We start from the raw sequence: 18,713 nt of genomic DNA on the forward strand, positions 1-18,713 counted from the left end.
CAGCTAAATCCTAGTGGGACCAGTTGTTCTGCGTGTAACTGCAGGATATTAGTTTATTTGGGAGCGAAATGGGGGAAATGAGGTGGGAGAAGCGATGCGCTGGTGGATACAACAGAGAAGAGATGTTCCTTGTCACGCACTGCAGGGAAAACTGCAGCACCCTGTGCAGATGATGCCTTTACCAAGTCCCTGCTTTTCAGAAGCACCCAGAAGACTTCCAAGTTTCGGTTCTGAAGCTCATCTTTTTGGAGGATCTGTAGCTTGAACATGGTGAGCAGGGAGCTTGCTGGGCTTTCCTGGCAGGTCCTTCTCCATTCCTGGGGCTGTAATGCCCTCTCCTGGCTGCTGCACTGGGGATTCGTTTCCTTTTATGTCTCTCAGTTTCCATGAGCAATGTAAAAAGAAGCTTTTGATGTTTCTTTTGGAGGCTGCCTTCGGTGTGCACCAGCAGAGATAAGGAGATGGTTGTGACATGGGATTTGGTGCCCCAGTGTGTCCGTTCCCCTGCAGTCACCCCATCTCCAGCACTGCTTTTGTCTCATTTTTGGGTTACTATTTACACTTACATGTTGTAGGAGCCTCCTAAGCAAAACGTGTCCCTCCCAGGCCCACGGTTACATGTGAGCCGTCAAGGACAGGTTCTCTGCTCCCGTCACATTGCAGGTCCACGATGCTGGGTCCTCTGCGTACATCAACAAGGTGGGTGTTTGTAGACACCCCCATGCTTGCCCCAAGTCTAGTGGGGCTTTCTGGTGGGCCAGGTCCACGTCGATGTACTGGTTTAAGCCCTGATAAGGGAGAAGGGACATGTCACCACTGTGCCGTGAAGGCTGGCAGGGCTGCGAGAGGCTGCGAGGCACTGCTGAGCAGAGGCTTGTCCCCTCTGAACACAGCCATGGGCGAAATGAATCGGGAACTGTCCCCCATCCCACATCTTGTGCCTCGAAACCCACTACTCTGCTTAAATCTGGGGCTGGTGGCTCTGCTGACAGTCAAGGCCAGGGTTCTGCTGGCCCTGTGCACAGCTATAATGGTGTCCAGGACTCAGGTGTGCCTGGATCAGGCCCTGAAGGTCTGCGGGCAGGTAACAACCCTCTGGTTTCTCACTGATGCTGAGCTGAAATGCTCAAAGGCTTCTCCTGGGATCTGGGCTGGCGCAGGAGGGCAGTGAGCCCCACTTCTTTTCATTCCCCAAGCTCATGGCTGCATGGATGATGGTGCCCTAGGGAGGCAGGATCCACCTTTTTCTTCTATTCCTCATGCTTCCTAAACACCTCAGGCTTTCACCCCACCTCTCACCCAAGGTCTTTCTGTTTTGTAGGCACCCTGGAGAACTCCAGGCTTTGGGACCAGCCCAACCCAGGGACGCTATAGGTTGCCCCATCACCTTTGCCACCATGAAGAATCCAGCAGGAAGGTCCCAGCACAGAGAGGACCAGTGTGAGATCAGTGGCACTGCTGAGCAGAAAGAGATGGTGGTGTCTCCACACTGGGCACCATCTATCTCTGCTTTCCCCTTGCACCAGGAACAGTGGGCTGGGTGTGCCCAGGTCGGTGCGAGAGCTTTAGGCAATGCCACCGCCTGCGTTGGTGTGCTGAGAAAAGGACATCTCATCACCGGTGGCTCCCTCTGGCCAGCCTGGCTTTCCTTGCCTGGGCCACCCACCTGTGAGAAGCACCTGATGAGGTCTCTGGGCTCATCCTGGTGATGACAAGTGTCACCCAAGAGCCTCCATGGTGACAAAGCTGCAGTGTAGGCATTGTGGCCGAGGCTGGGAGACATGGAGCACAGCACAGGTTTAAGAGCCCGGGTGGTGGGAAACACCTTTGCTGACCTAAAACAGAGCATCAATTCTGAGTCCCCACAAAACTCATTGAGGCTCAGGAGCATCACATGCTGCGTGGTTCCCTGAAGGGTGACCTGAGTGGTTTATAACCCTGGGGTAGTGGGGGACCTTGCTGTGACATCCCTCCTGAAGAGCAGCAGGGTGTCCCCACCACTCAGGGGACAATCAAGGAAGAAATGTTTCCCTCTGAGGGTGGTGAGGCACTGGAACCGTTTGCCCAGAGAAGTTGTGGCTGCCCCATCCCTGGAAGTGTTCAAGGCCACGTTGGATGAGGCTTTGAGCAACCTGGTGTAGTGGAGGATGACCTTGCCCATGGCAGGGGATTGGAACTAGATGATCTTTGAGATCTTTCTAGTACCTAAAGGGGGCCTACAGGAAAGCTGGAGAGGGACTTTTTACAAGGATGTGTAGTGATAGGACAAGGGGCAATGGCTTTAAACTGAAAGAAGGGAGATTTAGATTAGATCTAAGGAAGAAATTTTTTACATTGAGGGTGGTGAGGCAGTGGAACAGGTTGCCCAGAGAAGTTGTGGCTGCCCCATCCCTGGAAGTGTTCAAGGCCAGGTTAGATGAGGCTTTGGGCAAGCTGGTGTAGTGGAGGATTTCTCTGCCCATGGCAGGGGCGTTGGAACTAGATGATCTTTAAGGTCCCTTCCAACCCAAACCGTTCCATGATTCTATGGTCCTCCAGATTCACCCACCAAAGAGGAGGCGAAAGTAGGAGGAGGCAGCACAGAGCAGCTGCCCTGGCACCCACAAAACAAATCCCCGATGTGCTTCACTCCTGGCATCCATCACGGTCCCCCCTCACCCTTTCCCACATTGCATTGCTTGGGTGCAGAAACGTTTGCCCAACGTTTATCAGACCATCTTTGTCCTTACGTCCCTGCATCTGCATTTCCCCCGTCGGAGTAACTCAAGTTGCATCCTCCCTGGTGCACTGCAACCCTCTCGTTTCTGCCAGGAAAGAACAAAATGACGCCGTTTTGTAAAGGACAGACGTAAAATATGGAGGAAGAAGGGTGAGGACCGTCTCTCTCCCTCTTTATATCAGCTGGTCCGTGGCACTGGCAGCAGCAGCCCCACTGCGGGAGAGCGGGCGGCAGCGCTGCTGCAGCAACGGCTGCGAGAGGCAGAGAAGTTTTGAAGGGTGATGTGAAAGCTCCTGTGGCCGCTGGGAGTTGATTTTTTTTGAGTTTGAATTCCAACACTTGGGTTAAGTTTTGCACCTGGATGGTTACACGCTCCAGAAAAAACTGCCAGGTCTTTGGCACATCTTCGTGGGCTTTGCACCGTTATTCAGGGCCGCTGCCATCACTCGGGAAGGGATGGCAGCATTTCCCGGGAGCAAGTGGGCTTTAAGATAACTCTGATCAATCCAAGCAGCCTGAGAAATGGCGATGAAGGCGATATCCTGGGATGCAGGGTTAGGGCCTGGCTTCCCTGGAGGCTTGTCAGCTCCACGCAAAAGCAGCTGCTCCCCGTTTACATGGTGCCTTTGCTTTGCCCTGGGTTTTCCTGCCCCGACGCTTTGGGGGGCTGATGCTCTCCCTGATTTTTGGTGTTTCAGAGCTGTGTGTCAAAGGGTTCATGCTGGGATATGGGGATAGAGACCCCACTGCAGCCTTGTCCCCTGGGGCTCAGCGTGAAGCTGGCTGTCAGCGTCTTTATACTTGGACATGCCACCCATTGCAGGTCTGGAGGCATCTCTGCTCTCTAATGATGGAGCTCGGAGCCATCCAAAGTCCCTGTCTCCCTCCAGCCCATCCTCTGTGCCTCCATCAGCTGATGCTTGTGCCTTTGGGTGGGACACCTCTTGCTGTGAAAGGCAGACACTGCTCGCTCATGGCCACAGGGACTGTGCCAGAACGCTGCCATCCCCCGAGAGAGTGAGGGATGAAGTTTGGGTCAGTTCAAGTCACCTCCTCCTTCTCCCCCACCTCCCTTGTCATTCCTGGAAACACCAATGCCATAAATGGTGCCATTTCTCAAATTAATCTCATGGGGACATCGTTACCTGTGTGTCACCTGCTCTCAAGGCTCTGCAGCAGCACGTTGTGCAACCGTGGGGTGGGGGGACGACGTGCGAGCACAGCCCGGAGCGGGGGACACACGCTGGACCCTTTGTGCTGCCAAGGCAGAGCGTTGTGAGATAAATGTCCCAAATGGGGCAGGACGTGGGGCGGGAGGAATGGACAGATGTCTTTCCCAAGGAAATACTCCGCATCGTGGCCAGCAGCTCGGCAACCATCCCTGCTCCCTGTTTGCGCCGTTCCCCACCTTGTTTAAACCTTCTCCAGGCACAAACAGAGGCAAAACTTGCCGAGGTTCAAGGCTGACCTGCCCCGCTGATATCCTCGGGGCGACTTCGGACGGCACCAGTCCCTCCCAGACATTTTCTTTATGGGCTCATAAACTCCCAGGCTGGGCTCGCCGTGGCAGGGCTCCAGCAGCTCCTCGCGTGCCTTCGTCGCCGGCTGCCGGCAGGGCTGGGACACCGGCTGGGACACCGGGTGAGGGTTTGGAGGTTGAGATAAGCTGATGAACTCTGAGCTGAAGATACCGAAGCCAAAGCAGCCTCTGCCCGGCCAGTGAGTCCTTCGCCAGTTGTTCGCAGAGCAAAGCGCGGCGCTGAAGGCTTTGTGTCTCTATACCCAGGAGAAAGCAAAATCATGGCATTATTTTAGGGCAGAGAACAGGGATATTTGGGGTTTTTTTTCACTTGTTAGGAGGTTGGGCTGTGGTTGTGTTTTAAATGACTTTTTTCCTTTTTTCAGAGCTCTTCCCTCCACTGCAGGCAGCTTTTTTGCACTGATGTTGCTTAACCCTGTCCCCTTATCTCCCACCTACCCCTTGGACTCCATCCACACCATGAGGATGCAGCAACTGGAAGTAAAACAGCTCATGGAAAGGATAACGGAGAAGCTCCTTCAGAAGGTATTTTGGGGAGTGCTGACCTTTTCACTGCCTTTAAAAGCAGAGTAAAGCTCTGGGGCTTTCTGGGCTCTCCATCAGTTTGCAAACTTGCTGGGTCACCCCCATGCCATGCCCCCTCTAGGCATGGACCTTCAGGATCTTAGCACGGCCCTGGGATGAAGCTGGGCTCATCACGGCCACAAACATATAAGGAGAAAAATCCAGTGGATCAACTTGGGAGATTAAAACTGCAAGGTGCCTGGAAAAGCTGCCGTTGCCACTCCCTACATCTCATCAGTGTCATCACCTTTCTTAGCCTCACCCTTTCCTGCCCTATTTCTCAGATTTCCAGGAATCAGACTGTAAAGCATATTTCTAGAGGCTCACACACAATCTCATGCCTCCTTACTCTGGCCAGCTGAGCATTATCTAGAAGATGATCAGCAATAAAAGCAGCTGCTTCAACCTTCATACCTTGCAGTTCCCTCGTTCGTTTAATATTCAAATTCCAAAGAGGGATCATAGTATTTTAGAACCTAGTGCTAAGTAAGGATTAGCAACACTGCTTTTAAAGTGGAACTCCTATATGCCTTCTGCTTGTCATTAAGTTTCAGAGTGAACCAGGCTGTCATCTCTGTAGCTCATCTTCTAATTAAAAGTTTCCCTTTGTAGAGTGAGCTGTCCCCAAACTGCTGGGCCATCATTTCTGCCCTCTTCTTCCCCTCTCTCTTTGCAAGGACAGATTGCTGATTTCGCTTTTGAGGGACCCTCTGATCTGTTTTTTCATCCAGCAAGAAAAATCTCAATGTGAGTGATGACAGAGATGAAAAAAACCGTGCCGGTGGTGTTTCAGAGAGCCCTCCGGGGCTGGAGGGGATGTTTCTTTAGCTTCTCATGCAGCGTGGAGCTTTTTAGGAGCAGGAGGAGCTCCACGAGGTTGTGCAGCTTCCTAGCCTGAGGAACTGTACAGATGCCTTTCTGACAGTGCAGGGCACATAGGAGGTTACAAAATACAACTGCACAAACTGCTTTTGTTGTGCTGACCTGCCCCCTCTCCCCCTCAGAAGGAAGTTATGTCTCTAATAGGATTTAGATATTGAAACCCAAAGCTGTTGCAAAAAAGAAGTGAAATAAGGAGTTTTTGCAGCCGGAGTTGCTCAGAAATGTGGTGCAGCGGATTCCTGCCTGGGGCTTACAGCTGTGGGAAACATTCTCCTGGAGGAGGTTCAGGAGTTTTAATTCTGAGGGTCAGCGACGACTCATCTTGCCCAAATATCCTTTGGGATATTTCCTCAAACCCCATCCTTTGGACACCTAACTCTGCCAAAGCGGGATTTGAACACCAGCCTCTCCTGTTCTGGGTGGACAAAGGAGGATGAATCGAACCCAGGTCCACCTGCAAGTCCCCAGCGTCTCCCAGAGCCGGCTGAGCCCGCGTCCCGTGATGAGATTTTAATTTTTCCAGCCTTCGGGACTGAATTTATTAAGCCCGGCGTGGCCCCTCCTACCGTGGGAGGGACGGCTCCAGCAGCCTCTCTAATACCGGGTGTCACACAGCGGTGCCACCATTCGGGTCCCGGAGTGTCACAAGCAAAGGACACCGCAACCCAAGTGCAGCAGAAAGCAAAAACAACCCCTCCACGTGCGTCCCGGCGAGGTAAGTGGCTTCTTCTGTCCTAACTCCGAAAGATGCTCCTGCCTGGTGAAATACATCCCTGCCTGCTCGAAAAGTTAGAACTGGGGAGGGGGAGATTTCTTTGACTTTCCTTTTTTTGTTTTTTTTCTTTGGACTTTTGAGCGTGTTGGTTGGGATGAAACAGCGGGTGATTGACCCGGCTCCTGCCTGGATTGCGGCGAGAAACAAAGCTCGGAGAGCCAGAGAATGGGGAGAACTGGTAACAAAAGGGGGTGGTTTGTGAGTGGGGGGGGTTCTGATGGCTCTTTGGAGAGGAGAAGGTGCTCAGCAGTCCAGCTTCGCTCTCAGGGTCCGTGCTGGACCAGTTGGCTGTGACCTGTGGAGGGGAGAAACGGGGGCTGGGGTGAGACGTGAGCGGTGGGTGGCTGGTGGGGTTGCTGGAGCCGGAGCGGCGGTGGGAGGGAAACAGCGGCCGAGTGTTTGCAATGCTTGGGATAAAGGGCTGTTTCCATAGTAAAAGGGAGAAAGGAGCCTCTCTCTTTCTTCCCCTGAGCTCGCCTGGCGTGTGAATGGGGAGGTCGGCTCGGGAGCAAATAGCCCGTGAAAGGGTAACATCTGGGAACAGCTGTAAATAATCAGGACCTGGTTGGAAAGGCTGGAAGCAGCCCTCTGGCCCAACATTTGCCCCACCACTTCGTGTTGCCCTGGGAGTTTTGATGGGCAACTCTTTGGAGAGCAGCTCAGTTCGCATCTGAAAGTAGGATTGTGTCCCTGGCTTGAGTCTGCTGTTGTTCTCCAAATACTTCCACATTATTTGTAGGCATAACCATAATTAGCATTGAAAAGTGGGAATTTTCACTTCTGGGAAAGAGTGAATTTTAATTCATGGTCAGGCACTGAGCTGATATGAACCTGGGGACCAGCCCCAGGCCAACTTTGAGTTGGATAGTGCAAACTTTGATTAGCTGGAGGGCCAGTCCGTGGTGTACAGCATCTCCTCTTCACTTCCACGCTTTCTTTGGGAATCCTGATCACACAGTATAGCATCTCTCAGGACTTATCCTCCAGCACGTGATACCAGGTGGAAGGGCAAGAGAGAACGGAAATAATTTCCTACAGCTGCTGAAAGCTTTTAAATTGCATTTAACCAAAAAAAAAAAAAAGTAGAATGTACCATGGGACCAGCTGGATTTTAATTAAAAAAATGTTCTGAATGTGGAGGGAGCCAAAGCTCTTGCTTCCTTTCCAACTTTGCTATTGAAATGTTGAAAAGGTATGCAAGATTTCCAGGGGCAATCTGAAGTCTTTGCAGGAAAATACAAAGCTGGGTTTCACAACCAGTCCTGTGGCTTTCTTATGCCATGACATCGGACGAAGGAGGTGACCAAATGATGTCTTTTGAGCTCTAAGTGTTGTTTCTGGTGGTGAAAATGGAGTTCTTTAAACTGGGTGATGGTAGCTTGTTGTGAGACTACTTGCTGCTTACAAAGTGCCTCTGTGCAAGTTGTACAGTGGTGTTCATTGAGATGAAGTATCAACAAAAATATAAGAAAAAATGTGTTTTTTTTAAAAAGTTTGTGGCCCTTTGACAATGTGCACTTCATTTCCTTGCTGTGTGAGAGCCCAGAAGCCCTTGTTCAGGCAAACATTTGTCCTTGCACACAAATGGCTTCAGAAGTTACCACCCATCGGCTGAGACGCGGGTGCTCCTGCCTCCTCGCAGCACGGAGCGGGTCCTGCCCAGTAGCAAAGTCCCAGCTGGGTGGCTTTGTGTGGGGGACAAGCTGTAGGGAGCTCTGCCATGGTTGCTCCCTGCAGATTGCAACGCTGGGCAGGCAGCAATAGCCTGGCTTTGGTCCAAACCTGACTCCGGGTCTTGGGATATTTCGAAGGAGGAGGTCTGTATGTCTCTTTGGAGTGGCCACCTATGGTTTGGCATGGAGCACTGCCCCAGAGACCTCTGTGGTGTGTGATATATGAGGGTCTTGGGCTATTTTGAGAAAGAGCAAATAGGATAAGAAGTTGGGAAGATCCTTGGGGCTCCAGATCTTACTGGAAGGACAGAAAGGGAGCTGGCATGGGTAGAGCAGGTTGGAGACATGACCTGTGATGCAGCCTGGGCCATGCCTCCATGGCAGGCTGAGCCCTGAGGGCAGAACAAGCTTGGCTCCACATTGCAACCTCTGCTCCAGCTCCCGACCCTTTGTGTGGGAGGTCTGAGCAGCCTGCCCACAGGTACTCGTATCTTCAGCATCTTGTCCTCATCCTATTCTTCACGTGCTAGACTCTGTCTCCCAATAACGTTCAAGGAGGAGCCAAGGCTGGCTGCTTTTTGGTGGCTGAGGGGTTGGCATTTGATAAGATCCCAGCAAACAGAGGGTGGCATTGGCTTATGATCCCTGTGACTCTCCCCACCAGCAGGACATTGGCATCTGCTGTGTTTCAACCTTTTCTTGTTCTCTCCAGGAAAAAGGAGGGAAGGAGAAAGAGTGATACTTTAGAGGGCTGAACAGACTGAACATGCCCATGTCCCGATTTCATACTGGTCTTATTCTCCTGTCATTGTTTGCCTTGCAAACCTTTGTGGTGTCTGCAGGGAAGATGCTGTGTTAATCATGATGAGGACCTGCTTTCAGGGTCAGGATGGACTCTCCATCCTCCTGGCCCAGGTCATTTCTGGTGGTCTGGCAGCTGTAGTCTACGTGAGTGCTCACGACACTGTAGCAGGAGAGAAATGAGGAAACCTGTCCTGGGACTTGTCCTCTGCAGGTCTGGTGCCAAGGGAAGGCTTTTGGGGCCATCACAGCACACCAATTCTTTTCTTTAGTCAACCCTCGCACGGAAAGAAGAACCCTTGAGAAGGGCAAGAAGTTACCCGTGATGGTGGTGCACTGTTGGAGCAGCAGGCAGGGAGGTAGGGGAGGGCTGGGTGGGGGGAATGTGTACGTGTGTGAACGAGGTTGGGGCTGCTGCCCATGGTGGCAGTTTTGATCTCAACTCTGCTGTTGGGTGCAAGAAGAAGGAAGAGCACATCTGCAAGCAGGGCCCAGCATGGGAGCAGCTGGAAGCATCACCGCATGCCTGCAGGCTCAAGCTGGAGTCTCACTGCTTGTGTAGAAAATGCTTTGGAGTCAGCCCCTTCCCTACTCTCCCGCTTCCTTTCTTTTGTTCTCCAATGTAACTGTGAGCAATTCCTTGTTTCTCCAGCCTCCATCTGCTCGAATTAGGCTGGAAGCTGCTGGAAAGTTCTCAATTCCTGAGACATTTGTACAGCACCGAGCCCTTGTGACTCTAACGAGTCCAGTCTTCTGCTCACGCCGCCACTGATTTAGTCTGGTCCTTTTTGGCAGCTGCTCTTAATCACTGAACTGATTTTGGATGGTCTCCCAAGTTGGAGAAATAAAAGACATCTTAGAAAAGGGAGGAGGGGGGAAATTGGCAAGGGCAATTGCTTTTTAAAAGACTACTTACTCCTGAAGACGTTCTTGCTACTGATTAACCTTCGCTCCGTGATTGCTTTAATTGATTCATGTCTTAAAGTGGTCAGAAAGGTTCTGTGGGGTCATGGTGGCTCTCTCCTAAGTGCTCTCTTTCCCTGCAAAGCTTTTAAGAATTTTGGGGTTTGTACCATCCCTTTTACCTTCTCCATCCCCTAGATTATCCAGCCTCCATCTCAGTGATTCCTGCTTCCTGCTGCCAGTTGGCAACTTGCTACTGAGCTGAGCCCGCCCCATATTCCTCTGCAATTCATGGTGAATGCTGGTTTTGGGAACGATTTTTTGGCCCTTCTGTGAGAACAAGGCACTATAGGGAACTACTGCCCTCAATAAACCTGTTGGTATCTTCCATGTGGTCCTACCCATGGGACCATCTGTGGTCCACATGCCTGCTTCATGTAAGCCCGCATGGAGAATTTCTGTGGCTGCCCTTTGTACGGCAGCAGGGACCCACTGCCAGGGGAGAGACAACACACTGTCACTGAGGTGTCCTTGGGCTCTCTGTGCCCAAGGCTGGGGGACACCAGGTGGCCCCGTCCGCCTCTGTCCCTGTGGAGTGGGGGGTAAGATGCAAGTTACAGAAACTGCTGTTTGGAAAGAGGTGCTTTGTGGGCTGGAAGGAAGTGAAAGATGATTTACAGGTGAGAAGGGCTTTAATGAAGATCCAGAAAATGTTATCATCTGGAAATGCCATCAGGGCTGTTGTCAGGAAAGCCGGTATGGGATGTCAGAGGCTTGCCTGCTGGCTCCTGGCACCGAGCCAGTGCATGTTTGTCACTGCCAGATGTAACCACAGAGCCCTTATGTTGTGACCTGGGTGCAGATGGCCAGGGCTGGCTCCCAGCACCGGAGGAGCTAAACCAACCAGCGTAAAACAGAGCCGAGCAAGGTCCATCATGTCCTTGGCGGTGCCTGGCTCTCCCAGATCCTGGTAAACACGTTCCTCATCCCAGTAGTCGATGTCTGCCTGATCTGAGCTTTTCTATGGGAATGTTTTCAGGTAGCCATGGACTTTGGTGCCCATACCAAGGCAGCTAGAGAAGCCTAGGATGCAGAAGTTCTTTGAAGGTGAGCTGGAAGGGTCACAGGGCTGAACTGGGCTTACTGGGTTTGAATAATGAACACCTCTTCATCTTGGGCTGGGTTCGTGCGCTGGCACTCTGGACGTGTGTAGGACAGTTTATTTGGCCTGTTTAGACATCTGCCCTTGGATGAGTTGAGTTGTGCTCATTTCTTTTCACTGGCTGTATCAGGAGCTCAGGGTGATGGCTCAAACATAGAGGAGATGAGTCCAACTGCTCTTCCAAGAAGACCAAGGGAGGAATGAAAACACCCACCTCAAGCTCTGCAACTAAATAAATTGTTCCTTTCCTCCAGGCTGCTGGGATGTGAGTGCTTCTACATGCTGACGCAGCAGAGCTGACTGTGCTGGGTATCCTGGGCCCTGAGGAGGTCCATCAAGGTTCTACCCATGGGTTGTCTGCATGGGATGATGCCCACACAAAGAAACCCACTAATCTTCCTGCCTTACGAAGCAGACTCCGTGGCTCACACCAGCAGATGGATGAAAATCGAATGAGCTGTACAGTCCTCATCTGCTGTTCTTGTTGCACTGTTGGCACAACCCTGAGCTGATTAACTGAGGCTCTGGGTGGTGGCTCTGTGGTTTCCATAGGTTGGTGTTAAGTCGGGGGATTTGAGCATGGATCTTGCATGTCAGACTATTCTTATACTCTGAACTGGGTTCAAAAGTTTTCTGAGATGGCTTATGCAGAGCTGTGGCAGTGTCTGATTAGCTAGAAAGGATTTTCCTCTGGGAACCACGTTCTTATGGTGCAAAAATGCGCCAGCCCAGATGCATTTGGATGCTGTAGATAACTAAGCAGTGAAACCTCTGACCTGTGGCACAGAAAGCATCCTTTTCTCCCTTTCCCTCCCCTCTTTGCAGGGATATTTTGCTTCAAGGTCTGAACTTTAACACCCGCAGTCTGGGGGAGGGCCAGCGCTGGGGGCTTTGGTGTGGCTGCCGTCTAGGGCTCCCATCCTTTGTCCTGGCTGAATAGAGCTCTGCAGAGACTGCAGGGCGGAGGTATGTGATCTGCAAACCTCTTTTCTTCCCCCCTCTTGGCTGCCGGACAAAGTCTTCCCTCGGAGACGATGCTCACGGCGGTGCGTTGCCCTCGGTGGGGCTGTGGGGCCGCAGAGGGTCCCCCACGCTGCGTCCCGATCTCTTCGCCTCCCGTTAACAGCAGGGCACAAAGAACCACTCAGGCATTCCCAGGAGCAGAGACCCGAGCCAGGGCATGCTGAACTGCACAAAGTAGGATTTATCTTCAAAGAAATATTTCGCCCCTCTCTGAGCTCCTTTTTTTTTTTTTTTTTTCTCCCAAGGGATTTATTCCTCCTCCTCCCCTCCAGGCAGGCTTTGAGCTGTGGAAGCACTTTTTGCCTCCCCATGGTGGTTTTTCAATGGTGGGAGAGCGACTTCTTAGAAGGCTGCGGACCACCCAGGGGCAAAGCCCAGGGCTGTGCCCGCCCCCACCCCGTGCTGCCCAGGGATGAGCTGAGCGTGGCTGCACGCATCGCTGCTGGTGATGGTGCATGGCCACAAGCACAGTGAGGGCACAACTATTCCTTTCTCCTGTTGACCATGCTGAAATGTGGGGAGCAGCATTTCACCCCAAATTGGTCGTGTTGAGACTCCATTTTCAGGCTTGACCTGGAAGTATGAGATGCTGATTCCCTCTTTGAGTGAGCAAAGTGACACCTAGACACGGACATCTTGCTGCTGCCATCTGGGACAAACATCTGTCTGAGTGGTGGAAGGTCTCTGTGTGGTCACAGCTGTTCCTGACCAGTTTTGGGGCTAATTTTTGCCTCTTCCAGTCTGTACAGCCCAGAGGAGGGATGTCAGCTTCGCCAAAGGGCTGACTGTCCTTACACAAGGGACCCCCAAGACTGAGCTAAGGGGGGGGCTATGAAAGGTTTATGAGTTATGGATCAGCTGTATGAAGGATCTCAGGGTCAAAGAGGGAAGGCATCACTGATGGGTCTGGCACCAACAGGGCCAAAGCTACTTGTGCATTGTGCTCATTTCTGTGATGCTGGGAAAGTGCCTGTAGACTTTGTTCTTGGATTGGAGCTTTCTTACACCAGGAGCCATGTGAATACATCCTGAGAAAGCAATTCCTGAAAAACACACCATCCGAGCCATTTCACACAGGTGAATATCTACTTTTTAAAATGACATATCTGATGTACCAGAGTTTTTCAGGCCCTTCCATGGCCAAATGAGGCTCTATCCACATTTTAGTACAGAGGAAAATACGGAAAATAGATGTGAAAGTAAAAAATTCTGCTGTGTTTTGGGCAGCTTTTGATGCTGGATGCTTCTTTGCTATCCTCAGCCAGAATCTTCTCTCTCCCATTACCATCAATAAAGCCAACAGCAATTGCTGCCACTTAGGGCTAGGAGAGCACCTTGGGTTGGATATGGGTCACCCTTTCCTTCTCTTGGAACTGGAGCATTCCCTCCCCAGAGCAGCGAGGGCTGATGAGCCTCCTGCCCACTCATCATCTGGATCCACCATGATGGAGCAGCTGCAGCTTTAGTCCTCAGGACCATGGAGACGCAGGGCTGGCATGGCCTGATGCTGGGCTGGTGGCTGTGGCTGGCCAACTTTTCTTGAGTGGTGCAGTGGAAGTTTCTAGGACAGTCAGGGCTGTTGAGACTTTTTAAAAGGAAGAGGGGGACATGCAACATTATACAAGGAAGATTGGGATGGGCAAGACCTTCCAGAAGAAAAGCAGAGTGGGCTGGGAGGACCTTTCTAGAAAGAAGGTGAGGTGGATCTCTCTAGAAGTAAGCTCTCAGTCAAAAATAATTTAAACCTAGACCCCACTGAACATCTGTGCTGAGAATAACCTCACTTTCCCCTCGAAGGAGAGCTTCCCTAGCCAAAATCTTGCCCATCTTTGCCAGACTCACTCCTTGCAATGGAGGGGCGCCAGTGGTGCGCAAACATCTGCAGAACTGAAACCACGCAGCCCTTTTGGAAGGTTTCTGAATAATAATAATGGACAGGAATATGCTTGAGTCCAGCCAAAGCTGACACATTTGTGAAAAGTCTTTCTCCATCCCTTCTTTTACTTCGTTTTTCTTTCTTTTCGTTTTTTTTTTTTTTTTTAAAGCTACTATTCATCAGCTTTATTCAAAACACTCATTTTGCTCCTAGCACGCGAGATGGAAAATCTATTGTAGCTCTGTGAGTCCCTTTTACAAACACAATGATTTCCCGTTGCCTCTTTCCACACGAAGCTGAAAGCATTGCTGTGAAATCCATTGCAAATGCTCTGAGGCTTGGCCAATAATTTCCTGGACACACATTTGTTAACGTAACCCGCAAAGTGCTTTGAAGATGAAGAAAACCAGCTGTAATTTCTAATGACGGGGACAATGATTAAACGAGGTTTCTGCAAGTGATTGTGGATAATGAGTCATCTCCGGGGACTGGACATTGGGGACAAATATGCTCCAAGAATGAGAGACTATTGAGAGAGGTACCTTGAAGGAGTAGAGAGGCACTGAAGGATTTTGTCTGAGGGTTGGGGGAGAGGAAAAAGTGATCTGTGCAAAAATGTGGTTCAACTTTGTAGCTTTGTTTCCTATGGTGATCGTTCTGGAATAAAGCCAGGGATTAAGGTGCCTTTCCTACCCTCAATTCTCATGGCCAATGTCTGGTTTTGTTTTAAGGTGGATAGATGCCACCTTGGAGTGAGGCTTGCATTGCCATGCAGGGATATGAGGTCCAGAGGAGGCCACGAAGATGATCCGAGGGCTGGAGCACCTCTGCTGTGAAGACAGGCTGAGAGAGTTAGGGCTGTTCAGCCTGGAGAAGAGAAGGCCTATAGTTCCTTTGTGCTAATGGCTGTGATCTTCCACCTCAAAGCCAACAGCTAATCAATTAATGAGACCTACTTTGCATGTGTTTGTCCCAGGCTGCACATACTCCCTGGGATCCCACGCAGAAGTAAGGTATAATTAGGGCTTATAAAGAAACGGCTGAAAGTCTTAGTGATAAATTATAATTATCACCTGTCAGGAAAACGGAAGGATATAGAGTATGTTCCCTGTCATAGGGAGATTATGATTAGCTTTATTTTATTTGATCCTTTTTCCTTTCCTGTGTTGAACCTCATTAATTCCCTGAAAAGAATCTAAAAGCAGGTGACGGTGAAATAAAAAGGATCCTAGGCTGTGATCCAGACCCTTGGGCAGACCCCATAGGATAGAAACACAGGTTTAAGAGATGCTCTTTGCTGAGCTTCTCTGGCTGGTGGCAAGGTCTGTGTGCAGCTTGTGGTGGTAGTGATTGACCAGCAGATTGCCAGGATGTTGATTTTACTCTTTTGCACCTGTTGGTGTGACGCTATGGAAGACTCCTAGCTGGAAGAGCAGGAAAAGATGCCCCAGAGAGTGGTGGGATGGCACCAGAAGTCTCCATGCAAAGAAGCTCCAGGTGCTGGGGAGGATCAGCTCAGGCTCAAGGCACCTCTTCCACCTAGCATGGGGTTCATTTTCTCTCCAAACTCCTTGGAGACAGTGGTATGAGCAAAGCAGACATCACTCATATCTACAGTCTTCCTACGCTATCAAAATGCTCAGGGCAAGCTGGCCATGCTCAGGTGCTGAGAAATGACCGTCTCCACGTTCCTCAATGCCTGCTGGTATTCATTTCATTTTTTTTCCAACACTCTACTTGCAGCCAACTGGGAAGTGTGTTTGTCATATCTGGAAAGAGCCCTGCACCCACCTGCCCACATGTTGTAGGATACTGTGTTGGAGAAAGCTGGGTAGATGCAGGAGAAAGAAAAGGGAGAAAGCACGGACTTGAAAGACATAAAGAAAAAGCTGTAGGGCAATGCCAACATTGGCCACTGCCCGTGTTTGCCCCGAGAAAGATGAATGCCTCAGCTTTACAGCACCAAAAAAGACAAGAACACTCTCTCCTTGCTTGTGCTCTGGCCTCTCCAGCAAGCTTTGCTTGCAGAACTGTCTGCGTTCAGCCTGTGCAGCTGAATGTGTTTCCTGCTTTTTCTCCCCCACTCCTTCCTCCATCATCGCCCAGGGGCTACTTCTCCTGCTTCTCCTCGCTCTCTGTCAAGCAGTGGGAAAGGAGCAGCCTTGTTCAGCTGCCTGCGATTACGGAGGCTCATATCTGCGAGCAAAGTCTCTGTTTGCAAGGGAAAGACCTGAGATCTCTTGGGTTTATGGAGCTGAAAAACATATGTTACCACTTTCACAGCTCACTTGCCAAGGAGTCCTAAACTTTGCTCTCTGACTGATGCATGTTTTCCTCCTTGCTCTTTGCTCCCGTGGCTTTCCCAGTGAATGGATTCAGGTTTGCTGTTTCTCTCCTCTATCCACTTACTTTTGCCTGGCAGAGATTGGCAAAAATTGCAGACAACTCCTAAATTTTAGGAGCACTCTGCTTCAAATCTAGATGCAAAGCAAGATGTAAGACCCCTTGCTACCTCCTGGCAATGACACTTGATGTGGTCTGAGGCATGGCAGATTCAGCCAGACCTTGGGAGAGATGTTTTTTTATGGCTTCTGAATGCCTCACTGTAGCTGTAACAGCAGGCTGGTAGTTTGTCAGCAAGGAGGAAACTGTGGGATGGATGGTCATGGAGAACCTGAAGAGTAGCTGAGGTGTAAGGAGGGAGGTTGCATTAAATTAAACACAATGTATGACCATATGGAAGTGCACCTGAACCTGGGAGAAGGTGTGAAGGTAAAAGGGAAGGAGTGATGCTTGTCTGGAAGGACACAGATAAAGAGAAGAAAGAGATGCCAGGAGATCTGAGTACACTTCGAGCTGAGAAAGGCCTTTCTGGCTGCCCTTGTGTTTGTCTTTGCCTTCCTCATCCTCATATGGATCTTGTCACCACTAAGAGGGGTTTCTCCTGGAGTCACCACTGAAGTGTTTGCTGATACCAGCAACAGCACAGTGTAAATACATGGCAGATACTTGCATCCCACAGAGCTGCAGAGGGAGATGAGCTCTCGTTAGGAGTCACTGCCTTCAGGGTGAAGTAGCCCAAATATTTGGTGAGTGGTCTCTGGTTTTCCTTATCCCTGTCAACTCTTTCCTTTGCATCTACACACAAGCATTGCCCTCTGTCCGGTATCTCAAGCATCTCCTGTCCTTTATTCCTCAGGGGACCCAGCGGTCCCCTACAGCTGTGAGGCAGAGTGGCTCCAAGTGTCCCATTTGTTTTTTCCTATGCAAGTCCCATATGCTCAGAGGGAGCAGGAGCAGCCCTGGGTCCAGGCTTGACCTGGGGCTTGGCAGAGTGGTTTCTGCTTTGGATGAGAGCTTGCTGATCCCACTAGATGTGACATAACAGGGATATTAACTTCCCTGGTCTCTACCTCTGTTGGTCTCTGCTTCTATTTCTGGGTGGGTCTGGCTGGTGACTCCAAGGTCTTTTGAGCATGGCCACTTTTCTTTTGAGCATGGGAGGATTTCAGCCACAGTAGCTTTCATCCCCTAGTAAGAACAGATGTTAGCGAAGAATGGGAGAGTGGTGGTGTCTTTCTTATAAACAGCTCCAGAGGATTGTTTTCCTGGGCACAGAATTTTCAAACTCGGATGCCTAAACTTAAGCCTTGCAGATGCTACTTCCCCAAATTTGGCAAGGGCTGGGTGTCACCATGCCCTGAGGACCTTGTTCGCAGTGCCTGGGCTCAGCTCTTTGGATCTCTTGATACTGAAAGGTGGCCTTGCTTTAGCGGTACTGCTGAACATCTCGGACAACGGGGTCAATGGGGATTGAGGGGATGTGAGACATAAAGGTTTTTGTTCTACTTTGATCAGCCCGATATTTTTAGAAGGGCTATGGATTGATGGAGGTAGCTGTGGAAAGGAGATTGTGTTCTTCTCTTCCTCTATCCTCAGCCTCCCCTGCAATGAAGGGTCCCTTCCCCAACAACCCATGAACTTGGAGAGATCACTTACACGGGAAGACTAAGGCAGGAGTTCATTACATTCTTAATTACAGAGATGTTCTGAAGTGCTCTGGTGCATAAAGCTGAAAAGACCTTTCCCTTGCCACTGGAGGTGAGTTCAGGGTGAATTATCTAACGTTCAGCTGACCGAGGCCAGACGATGTGTTTAATACATGAGAGAAACTGGATGCTGCCAGTGTTGAGTAGCCTGTGCTATGGGGGCACAGGTCTGCTCTGGAGGGGCTGTGGGTTGTTCACCACGTCCTGTTATGGCTACCATGTGCCAAACCCCATGGGAAATGCAAGGAGAAGCCGTATGAGGATACTTTGAGGCAGAGAAAACATGAACTACAAGGAAAGACTAGAAAAGCTGGGGTTGTTCGGTCTAGAGAGGGCGTGCGGGAAAGATACTGGAACAGTCGTGAAATATGTAACAGGAAAAGGTTAAATGAACAGAGCACGAGGTAGTGGGCTTAAACTGTACCACAGGAGTCTAGACTTTGGGAAGAAAACCCCAAAAACAAATCACCAAAAATCCTTTTTAATGTTAAAGCTGGTTTGGACTGGATTAGCCTGTCTTGGGAACTGGTGGGACCTCCATCACTGGCAATTTTTCTCAGGGGTAGGCTAACACCTGTATTTACACCTGACATGCTGCTGTAGCCAGTCAGATGGAGCGAACAGTGTTTTGAGGCCTCTGTTATATCCGTTTTCTTGTCAAATCCTGTGTGCTCATGGGTAAATATTGATGTGGAGCCTCGTGCCCGCACCGGGAATGTGAGCAACAAACCTCATGGCCTCCGCCA

Source organism: Tauraco erythrolophus, chromosome 1 (genome assembly GCF_009769465.1).
Source record: "Tauraco erythrolophus isolate bTauEry1 chromosome 1, bTauEry1.pri, whole genome shotgun sequence".
NCBI classification, from domain to species: Eukaryota; Metazoa; Chordata; class Aves; order Musophagiformes; family Musophagidae; genus Tauraco; species Tauraco erythrolophus.